Below are 12464 nucleotides of genomic sequence, written 5' to 3'. Positions count from 1 at the left end.
ACTATTTGAGGTAACGAGTAAGCTAAATAGCCTGATTTGATCATTACACAATGTATACATGTATAGAAACATCATACTGTACCCCATAAATATGTGTCATTATTATGTGTCAATTAAAAATAAAATAAAACTTAAAAGAATTGCCTGTAGTCCCAACTACTCAGAAGACCGAGGCAGGAAAATCACTTGAGCCTAGGAGTTTGAGCCTCAGTAAGAAGTGATCGTGCTGCTGCACTCCAGCCTGGGCCACAAAGTGAAACCCTGTCTCAAAAATAAATAAATGCATGAATACATAAATAAAGAATTATCAAGCTCCAAATATCCATAATGCCAAGGTCAGGAATCCCTGGTCAAGGGTAAAGCACCGAGCCAGAACCATCTCTGTCACATATTAAATATCATGAGGAAGCTATTGACATGAATCTTCGCTTAATGCAGATGCTTCTTTACATACAATGGGGTTTCGTCAAAATAAACTCATCATAAGTGGAAAATATTTTAAGTAAAAAATGCACTTAATGTATTTGAGCTTTCAAAGATGATAGTTTAGCCTAGTCTTCCTTAAATATTCTCAGAATATTTACATTAACCTATAATTGGGCAAAAGCATCTAACACAAAGCCTATTTTATAATAAAATGTTGACCTGCATGTATTGCTAGCCTGGGAAAAGATCAAAATTCAAAATTCAAAATACAATTTCTACTGAATGCATATTGCTTTTGCACCACTGTAAAATCGAAAAGTCATAAGTCTAACAACAGTAAGTCAGGGACTGTTGGATATCGGTCTTAATGAAAACTTCATGTCTGCAGGCAGCAAAAGTTGTACGAAGTATTGAGGCTGGGTTCAAGTGACTGAGGAACACAATTTAAGTGATTGGGAGACCTGGGGATGGTGACAGAGACAGAGGTAGAGACTGATTGCTGGACACAAAAAAGAGAAAATCAAGTAAACAGGTCAGATAAGCAACCCCCAAGATTCTCCGGCTCAAGGACATTGGTGCCCTAACATCCAGTCACCTTATCCCTGTTCTTCCCCAGTGTGTGGGCAATGGCTGCCTTCACCTCAGCAATTCCAGCCTTACGAGAGATGGTAATAGAGGATGCATATAGCTTTGGGATGGGAAATGTACTATTTAGCCAACCATTCTGAACATCAAACACAAATTACACCCATCCTGAATCGCTAGTACGATTTCATCATTTAACTAGAAAAAGGAATACCTATTCATTGTAAAAGAAGCCTTGTAATAAACTTCTTCATAACCTTGCCTGGTGAAAGATACAAGAGGCTAGTATTTTGCACTTAATGTGTGCCAAGAATGCACTGTGTATTAAACATAAAGATCTACCTACTTCCTGTCCAGGATTGCCCCAGGCTACCAGCTGTTCAATTAAGAGAGATTTGAAAACAATTCACTAAAGGCATAGAAGAAATAAAAATGAGATCATACCCATCTGATCTGATAAAAGATACCATCTCTCTACCTTTTCCCCAAATTGTTCATATTTAAATATAATCCGCCCCCCCCCCCACATACACAAACATTATTTTTGTTTACTTAAATAGATAGTGATGATGTAAAACTTCCTTTTCAGGTAAAATGTAAGTTTATTGGATTATTTTGTTGATTTTTACTGCTCTCTTAATTAGAGTTGAGTAACAATTCTACATCTGTCTTAATTGTTTTTTAACCCCTTAATTAAAAATTGCCTGGAATGTAATTAACTTCTAATTAATTCCTCCACTCTAACAAGCAAAGTGGTTGAGATAAAGAAATTTGGGATATGGTTTTCAGTACTTAAACTGAAATTAAAGCAGTTGTAATTTTTTTAAAATGGATGATTTCACTAAATGACCTCAGTCCTCTATCAGGATGTTTTTTCCCGGGTCCTCACCTGGTCACCTAGAGCACTTGTAGTAATTTTGCTTCAGCCTCTGGGCACCATGAAGAATAAGCCTAGGCACTTCCCTTGTTTTTAAAAGGTTTTTAAAATGAGAAGTTGTCATATATTTATGTTGTCTGAAATAACAAGGGCTAACATTCTGTCTGGATAAAACAAAACAAAACAAAAAAAAACACATTATTTTGAGGCTTGTTAATTTTCTCCCGGTCACTGCATAATGAGTCGTCATACTGAGGACATTATTCTGACTGCGTTTGCCCGTGGTTACCAGAGTCAGTGAAAGGAAGTCACGTGCCTAAGCCAGAGCAGGGGGAACTGGCCTACTCAGTATTACTGCAATTACTGTTAATAATGTCAGAAAACAAAGATGTGATGTGTAACAAGATTTCGTGTTCCACTAAATGTAACTGGCCTTTTTTTTTTCATCTTGTACACTCACGTAGGCTTGCACCTCTGTCTGCACACAATTTCTAAATCCTCCTTCTTCCGGCTACTTGAAGAGACCCATCCACATAGAAAGGGTTAGGATTCTTATCAGAAAAGTACTTTCTCACAATTTCAATTGATAAAACAGACTTCCCTTCACTTCAAGCTCCTATTAGAAGTGTTGCCTTACTCTTAGCCTCATTCCTACTCATCCTTTGAAACTCAGCGCAGTCACTGTCGCTTCCTCTGGGAATTCTTCCAGGATACTCCATCCCAGTTGAAGTGAGTCTCTTTTGTAATGAACCAATGACTAGATAACACCCTTCCCCTGCCTCCTGCTCCAGCCTATGAGTTCCTTACAATCATAAACTGAATTTTTATCTTTGTACAGTAGGTGCCTAGAACACAGTTTGCTATGTGCTAGGCACTCAATACATGTGTTATAAATTTTCATTGGCAGGCTTAGTGATAGGATAAAAAATTATACCTCAACTGTACAGTACAGGAATGCATGACTGTCAGAAACAGGGACTTCAGAGTAATATATCTGGACAGTTGTTTCTGACAGGCAACATAGAAGGAAAGCAACCTATATGATTAGGAACCATCACACTAAATCATATCCAGAGGGCCGCCAAAGCTGAACCACCTCACCAGCTTTAAAACAAATTCAGGCCGGGCGCGGTGGCTCAAGCCTGTAATCCCAGCACTTTGGGAGGCCGAGACGGGCAGATCACGAGGTCAGGAGATCGAGACCATCCTGGCTAACACAGTGAAACCCCGTCTCTACTAAAAAAATACAAAAATCTAGCCGGGCGAGGTGGCGGGCGCCTGTAGTCCCAGCTACTGCGGAGGCTGAGGCAAGAGAATGGCGTAAACCCGGGAGGCGGAGCTTGCAGTGAGCTGAGATCCGGCCACTGCACTCCAGCCCGGGCAACAGAGCGAGACTCCGACTCAAAAAAAAAAAAAAAAAAAAACCAATTCATTCATTCATCCAACAAACATTAAGTTGTGTGTTAAAAGCCAGGTGCTGAGCTAGTTTGCAGGAACCCAGAAATTAAAGAGAGTGCCAGGGTTGCCAGGATCGTAGTTATATTGAAGTGAGATAAGAACCCAGTACCGGTGCCTGTGGAATGTGAGAGCATATTCATGGTGGTTACACGTTTTAGAGTCCAACCCTCTAGGTTCATGATTCACACCACTGATTATATCCACGTGACCTGGACTAGGTAGATACCCTCACTAGGCCTTGGGATTCTTATCTGTAAATGGAAATAGAGTAACTCCTACTTCATGATACTGTTCTAATTATTAAATTATACAATTCTTGCAAGGTGCTTATAACAATAACTGGGACATGGTAAACAATAAACGTCAATCCTTCTACTACCGATATATGCTAGTAGTAGCAAATATGGAAGGACATACTGCTGAATGAGTAGAGAGAGGACAAGGGACAGTGAGAGGTAGTATTTTTTTAGACTTTTATTTACTTGATACATTAAAAAAAAAAAAAAAAAACTTGTTAGCCTTATTAGAAAACAAAGGTTGGCCGGGCGCGGTGGCTCAAGCCTGTAATTCCAGCACTTTGGGAGGCCGAGACGGGCGGATCACAAGGTCAGGAGATTGAGACCATCCTGGCTAATACGGTGAAACCCTGTCTCTACTAAAGAATACAAAAAACTAGCCGGGCGACGAGGCGGGCGCCTGTAGTCCCAGCTACTTGGGAGGCGGAGGCAGGAGAATGGCGTAAACCTGGGAGGCCGAGCTTGCAGTGAGCTGAGATCCGGCCACCGCACTCCAGCCTGGGCGACAGAGCCAGACTCCGTCTCAAAAAAAAAAAAAAAAAAGAAAACAAAGGTTAAACAAAAATCACCTGTATTTTCAAATTAACATTTTGATGTATCGTTCCACAGTTTTTCATTTGCATATATAGAGATCATACTATGCATACTATTTGGTATCACATTTTCCTACTACGACCGTTAATAAATATGTATTTACATCATAAGAACTCCATGTATTCACTGCATAATTGCATGTTATTGTGCTTGATCAGTTGCCTATCACAGTTATTTTTCTTTGTTCTACTAAAAGCAACACTGTCATGAACGTCTTTCTCTCTCTCGGCCAGATATCTGATAATTTTGTTTGTTTCTAAGAGGTGACAGATACACAGCAATGGTTAAACAGTTTTATTTCAATAGATACAATATTTGCATATTTCAAATATTGAAACAATATCAAAAATCACAATTAAGATATCTTGCTTTCATTCACCTTGCTTTCTATTTCCTCCCATTATAGGAAACTGTTTTAATTAGGTTCTTATGTAACTTTTTGGTGTTGTTACACAAATAATAGCAAATACTCCACATATATTCTTGTTTTCACATTTCTTACACAAAAGCTAGCATACAATAATCACTGTTCTGCATCTTATTTTATTTATATGTAACAATATATTGAAGATGATACCATTCGTACAGAAAAAATTCTCTCTCCCCCTCCTTCCTCCCTTGAACCTTAATTTTTAATAGTATCACAGGATTGTTTTGAGAAACTACAGTTTATTTAACAAGTCCTTTATTGATGTCAGCTTCCTGCTCTAATTCCTAGAGTAGGTTTGGATAGATTTGAGTCTGCCCTGTCTACCCCACTATCCCCTTGTCACCTATTAATGGCAAGGACAGGAAGAGTAGGTCAATAGCAAACTGCCTGGATTATTCCCAACCCGGGTAGACAGTGAGTGTCTTTCCCAAGTCTAGGTTCTTGATTTCTAGGGTTCCTTCCAATAGCAACATGAGTATGAGAGACACTTAGAATCACAGGCTTTATTAGTTTTCACTGACTCTGACCAAAATTAGTGGGAAAAACACAGGTGCACAGTACCAGAAAGCTCTCCCAAGTGCAGGACCAAGTTAATACTGTATATACATGCAACATTTCCTTTTCCTTCATGATTTTGTTTACTATTGGCAGCACAGATCCCTTCCCAACATCATCCCCTGACTTTCTTCCAAGGATATGGTGACTAGTCCAAAATCCCTAATTATTATTTATTTCATTTGCATGTAGGTTTTCTCATTATGGAATAATTACCGTAAAATCATGACCCCATTGCCAGGCCAACAAGAACTGGATACTAGACAATGAAACTTTAACTAACAGTTCTATTTCCTCTCCTTGTTCTGCTTCTCATTCTACAAGGCTACTCTCATATTCTGGCTGACCTTCTGTTTCTCTTGATGTTACTGAGTTTATTGCCTCCATTCTTACCACCTAACTTGAAACTTTCTCCTCCACCAAGTCAGATTTTTGTTGAACCTTCTCACTCAACAAAGAGTAGGTAAAGTGGGTAGACATTCCAGACAGATAGCGCGCAATGTGACATGTTTGAAGAATCACAAGTTATTAACAGTAGCACAGGATTATGTTTTGAGAAACTACAGTTTATTTAACAAGTACTTTACTGATGGCAGCTCAGTAAAGAAGATATAGTAAAGAACTAAAGAAGAAAGAAGAAGGTAGAACGGACATGCTGAATTAGGTGTGACTCAGGAGGAAAAATGCTCATCAAGACCAACATTGAGATTTCTGCCATGGGTAAAAGTGGCAACAGTTACTAAGATGGACAGACTGTACTGGTGGGGGAAGATATTGGAGGTTAAGATGCCAGTGGGAACTCCAGGTGGAGAAGTCTAGTATGTAGTAAGCCTAGAACTCAAAAGAGAGGTGAGGATTGCAAATATGCATTTAGACAGCGTCATTATGTAAGTGACAGGTGTCATCTTGGGGTTTGATGAGACCATGCAAGAAGAGAATAGAGTGTGAGGAGTGCCCAGGATAGAACCCTGGGACCTATGGTGGAGAGAAAAGAAATTAGTCAGTGAAGGAAATTGAGAAGCAGAAGTCAATGGTAAAACGGTCGGGCATGGCGGCTCATGCCTGTAATCCGAGTACTTTGGGAGGCCGAGGCGAGTGGATCACTTGAGGCCAGGAGTTCCAGAACACCCTGGCCAAAGTGGAGAAACCCCGTCCCTACTAAAAATACAAAAAATTAGCTGGGCGTGGTGGCAAACGCCTGTGGTACCAGCTACTTCGGAGGCTAAGGCATGAGAATCACTTGAACCCTGGTGGTGGAGGTTGCAGTGAGGTGAGATGGTGCCACTGTACTCCAGCCTGCGCAACAGAGCAAGACTCTGTCTCAAAAAAAAAAAAAAAGTAAAGTAAAAGAAATCAATGATAAGAGAAAAACCACGAGATAGGCTGGTAGTGGAAAGAATGCATCTATTAAAAAGAGTTTCAAGAGAAAAAGTTTTGGCAATAATATTGAATGTGTCATAGAAGTGGCATAAAATCATATATACATGTATATATGTACATATACATGTACAGAAAATGAGTACTTCTTGTTTTACTTTTCGTGTGTATGAATAATGAACAAATAATTTTTATTTCTGTAGAACCTGATGAACCTAATTTTTTAAAATTTCCTTTATAGCCTTACCTCCCATCTTCAATCTTTGTTAAATTGTCAATACATGCTTGTAATTGATTTGTAAGTGGCATTCTTGTGCCACCCCCAGTCCAATTAATAACTATTTCAGTTTATTTCACTGCAAAAAAAAATTTTTTTTCAGCTTTTTATAATCTTGCGTTTTACTTATTTATTTTCATCTGTTCGAATTTATGGAGTACATGTGAACTTTTGCTACAAATATATAATAAGCATAGTGATTAAGTCAGGATATTTAGGGTATCCATCATCCAAGCACAATACATTTTTGTTTAATTATAGCCACCCTACTCTACTATCAGTTCATTCCTCTGTCAACTGTGTTTGTATCCTTGAACTCACTTCTCTTCATCTTCCCTTCTCTCCCTGACTCACACTTCCCAGTCTCTTTTCTCTATCTTTCTACCTCCATGTGATGAAATGCACTATAAAATTATTTACTGGACCCTTACCAAGTGCCAGACCCTATCCTGGTCCCTGTGGATGCAAAGATAAACAGTCTCTGTCTCCAGGCTCACATAGTTTGCATTCTTATCTTCTTAAATTAAACAGCTAGAAGACGTGAGGAGACTGGGGAGAAATGCTGGATCAGATTGTAGCAAAGAAGAACTTTGCAGGTGAAGAGCAGAGAAAGCGGGTGGGGACAGACTAGTCTTAAGCAGTTGCTTCCCCACCCCTCCCCCTTGATACTCCTGGGCTCAGTTATACACTCCTGCTTTCAGTAGAAGCGGTATTTCCACTGAAGGCAGCTTCATCTAGCCAGTCATGGAGAGAGGAGTGCCTTTCTGTGACTGGTACTGTCTCCTCCAGGACTCCTCACACTTCAACACCTAGTCAGGGATGGACTTTAGCTTTTCCCAGCAAATGAAGCAGGCACTACTTCTAGGACATAGGATGTCACAGGCTAAAACAAGCAGATACCTATTTATAAAGAAAAATAGCAAGTGATTACAGACTTCCTCAGAAGCAATGTTAGAAGAGACCATGAATTCAAAACAAACTTAAAACACGTATTAAGAGAAAAAAAATACATATAGTAAAAAAAGAAAATTAGTGTAGTGGCAGGTCAGACTGAGGAATTTACAACAAAGGAAGAAGGAGAAAAAAGCTAAAGAAAATAAAAACATAAAGCTAGGTGATAAGAAAGAGTGTAATTGTTAACATCTGGGTAAAAAGAGTCACCAAAGTAGAGAAAAATAGAAATAGAGAGGAATAAATATTTAAAGAAATAATGAAGACAAACTCCTAAAATTAAAGAAAGATGAAAGACCTAGAATGAAATTATCTATAAAGCCCAAAACAAAAGAAATAAGGGGAAAAAAACACTTCTCCTGGATCCACTAAGTGAAAAACTTAAATATCACATGAGAAAGAAATTCTAAAAGCTTATAGAAAAAGCAGATATGTTTTTTAAAAAAAGGAAAATGAGGGGCCAGTGTGGTGGCTCACACCTGTAATCCCAGCACTTTGGGAGGCCAAGGCGGGCAGATCATTGAGGCCAGGAGTTCAAGAACAGCCTGGGCAACATGGTGAAACCCTATCTCTACTAAAAATACAAAAAAAAAAACAAATTCGCTGGGCATTGTGGTGCATGCCTGTAATCCCCTCTACTCTGAAGGTTGATTGACACACGAGAATTGCTTGAACACGGGAGGCCAAGGTTGCTGTGAGCCGAGATCGCGCCACTGCACTCTAGCCTGGCAACAGAGTGAGACTCTGTCTTAAAAGAAAAAAAAGGGAATAATGAATCAGGACCTAGAATTTTTTACACAGCTAAAATATAAGGATCTGGCAAAATATTTTCAAGCATAAAAGACCTCAAAAAACTTATCGTGCAAAATTCTACCCTGAGAACAATTATAGATAAAGCACTCAAGTAAAAGACAAGTCTAGAAAATATGAAAGATATATATGAAGTAAAGTTCTCCAAATACTGGGTAAAGTTTGTGGTGTTTAAAACTTCTTCCTGAGTTTTCTATTACTACTGTGACAAATTAACACAAACCTGGTGACTTAAAAACACCACCAGTGTATTACCTTTCAGTTCTGTGGGATCAAGTCCAATGCAAGTCTTACTGGGCTGAAATCAAGGAATGAGAATGGTATCGTTCCTTTCTGGAGATTCTAGGGCAGCAGTCTTCAACCTGTTTGGCACCAGAGACTGGTTTCATGCAAGACAATTTTTCCATGGATGGAGGGGGGTAGGGAGTTGGTTTTGAGATGAAACGGTTCCACACAAGATTCTCAAGCATTCCACCTCAGAATCTCATAAGGAGCATGCAACCTAGATTCCTTGCATGCACAGTTCACAATAGGGTTTGTGCTCCTATGAGAATCTAATGCCAGCGCTGATCTGACAGGAGGTGGAGCTCAGGTGGTAATGCTGTCTCCCCACCGCTCACCTCCTGCTGTGCAGCCTGGTTCCTAACTGGCCACAGTGTGGCCCAGGGGGTTGGGGTCCCCTGCTTTAGGGGAGAATCCATTTCTTTGCCTTTTCCAGCTTCTAGAGGCTGTCCCATTCCTTGGCTCATGGCCCTGTTCTCCATTTGCAAAGTAGCAACTTTGATTCTTTCCAATCCTTCTTCAAAATGGTCACCTCTGGCTTTGACTCTCTGACCCCTTCTCCTACTTTTAAAGATGCTTGTGATTAGATTGGGCCCACCTGGATAATTCAGGACACTCTCCCTATCCTCAAGGTCCTTAACCTTGATCACATTTGCAGAGACTTTTTTGCCATGTAAAGTGACATGTTCGTAGGTCCCGGAGATTAGAATATAATTATCTTTGAAAGGCTGTGATTCTGCCTACTATATATCTGTACAGTAGAGGGAGGGAGAGAGAGAGAAATATCTACAAATGCCCCAGATTTAGTATTTTATATATTAAGGGATGTGAGGACCTGCCAAAATGGAAAGATATATAAAAAGAGGACTAAAAAAGGAACACTGAAAAAGTGTTATGTATTTAAATAATAAACTATGATTATAGGAATCGTTACATATATTAATAATTACAATAAATTTAAGTGGACAAAACATACTAATTAAAAGAGATGGTCACATTGTATAAAAGCAGAACTGAGGCCTAGAAAGCTTACTTCATCAAATCTAACATGTCATAGAATGTAAGATTTATATTATGTAAATCTAAGGGGAAAAGAAGAAATGCTATCAATTAATTATGACAAAAGCTTTCTGATCAGTTAAACTTCATTTTATGCTAGCTTAAAGGGTTTTTTTAGATATACTTAGACATATATAATAATCATATATAACTAATGTATGCATAGAAAGTGAAACAGAAGCTGGGGCCGGATGCGATGGCTCATGCCTGTGTAATCCAGCACTTTGGGAGGCTGAGGCAGAAGGACTGCTTGAACTCAGGAGTTTGAGATCAGCCTGGGCAACATAGGGAGACCTCGTCTCTATTTTTTTTTTTTAAAGAAAGTAAGTAAAATAGAAGCAAAAAAAAAATTAATTGAAGTGTTTGTAAAATTTCATCACATCCACTCAGCTCTCATGAATCACCTTTTTATTTCTCATTATTATTGTTCATGTTATCAAGAGCATTGGCAATTCAGCAACTCCTAAAATAATCCATAAAATAACTAAAAACCATTGGTTCTGTGCTCTGTAGACAACCTTGCGATTACGTAGAGCTAATTATTTTGTTTATTCTTGCTTTATGAATGTTGCCAAACATACTGGATTCACACCTTTCTCCACTCCTTTCCCACAACCATTTGAAGCTTAGGGGCTAAAAGAGTCCCACTATGCTCTTCTGAAGTTTAATGCCAAACCACTGACACCCATTCTTCAAGTTTTGATGTGCTTGTGCATGTACAGGCCATGACAACTATGATGCTTGTGCATGTACAGGCAATGACAACTATGTCACAAATGCCACTCAGCTGACAGAGATTATAACATTCCATTAATTATAAAATGCATCTTGATTTCAAAGTTGTCCCAATGCCAGATTTGATATTTATCTTAGAGTCCATAAAATAATGCACGTCCCTTTTACAAGGATACAGAGCTTGAGAATACAGTTTCAAATACAAGATAGAAAAAAAAAGTAACAGACTAACATTAACTAAATGTAAGCTGATACAGCTATATAGAACTGCACTGTCCAATAAGGTAAGCACTGACCACACTCCAGGCTAGCGTAAATTGAGATGTGCTTTAAGTGTACGATACATACCAGATTTCAAATACCACAACATATAGAGAATATACATCTCATTAATTATTATTAAACTAATTATCTGTTTAAGTGATAGTGTTTTGAATATATTGAGTTAAATAAAATGTATCATTGGCAGGCACGATGGCTCATGCCTGTAATCCCAGCATTTGGGAGGCCGAGGTGGGCAGATTACCTGAGGTCAGAAGTTTGAGACCAGCTTGGCCAACATGGTGAAAACATGTCTCTACTAAAAATACAAAAAAAAAAATTTAGCTGGGCGTGGTGGCACATGCCTGTAGTCCCAGCTACTCAGGAGGCTGAGACAGGAGAATCGCTTGAACCTGGGAGGCAGAGATTGCAGTGAGCCGATATCATGCCATTGCACTCCAGCCTGGGTGACAGAGTGAGACTCTGTCTCAAAATTTAAAAAAAAAAAAGTAATATTAAAATTGACTTCACCTGTTTCTTTTTACCTTTATAGTATGGTTCCAAGAAAATTTGAAAGTACACATATGCCTCACATATTTCCATCAGACAATTCTGATTTAGGCTTTAAGAACAAAAGCATTATTAAGAAAAAAGATGATTGCTACTTAATGATTAAAAGTTCAATTCACCAAGAAGTTATAGAAATACTAAATATATTGCTGCACAATAAAATATTCTTTAAAATATAAAGAAAAATTTGATAGAACAACTGCAGGTAGAAATTAATAAATTCAACTATCATAATGAGAGATTTCAACACATTTGTCTTAACTATTGATAGATGAGGCTGTCAGAAGTTCAACAGAGCTTTCAACCAAACAAGGATTGAAAATTAAAAGAAAAATTCAACAGTGATAAAGAGATATGAGTAATACAAATAATAAGCCTGAACTTAATGGACATATATAAAATTCTGTTTTAAATTTAAATAATTTTACAGTGATAAATAAAGAACATTTACAAGTTTTAAAAACATACTTCTAAATAACCCTGGGTTAAAGGAAAAAAATTATACTGGAAATTTGAAAATAAAATGTAGGATACTATAGGTGTTTCTGCTTGGAAGCCTGGAGTGACAGGTACTGAATTTATTCCCCTCCCTACCACCTCAAAGAATTATACAAAATAATAAGATAGACAAAATATGTGAGACAATACTTTTCAAAACACTCGACATCAGGCAATTTAAGACAGTGATCCATGAGAGATGAGAATCAAATGGGGTAAGCCCAGTGATTGCCCCAGTTCACTGCCTTGAGACAGCCTGGTGCAGGAAGGGGACCCAGACAGAGCCAGTAAAATCTCTGAGTTGAAGAGACAAAGCTGAGAATCCAGAGAGACAAACCAAAAAGTCTAGCATTCACAGGACAGAGTCCTGGGGAGGAAAGCACAGAAGCCCCTGCAAATGTGAAGCTGGTCTCCCTTGAGAAT

The sequence above is a fragment of the Trachypithecus francoisi genome, unplaced genomic scaffold, assembly GCF_009764315.1.
Source record: "Trachypithecus francoisi isolate TF-2019V2 unplaced genomic scaffold, Tfra_2.0 Lachesis_group9, whole genome shotgun sequence".
In the NCBI taxonomy this organism is placed as follows: Eukaryota; Metazoa; Chordata; class Mammalia; order Primates; family Cercopithecidae; genus Trachypithecus; species Trachypithecus francoisi.
This window is presented reverse-complemented; position numbering follows the sequence as displayed.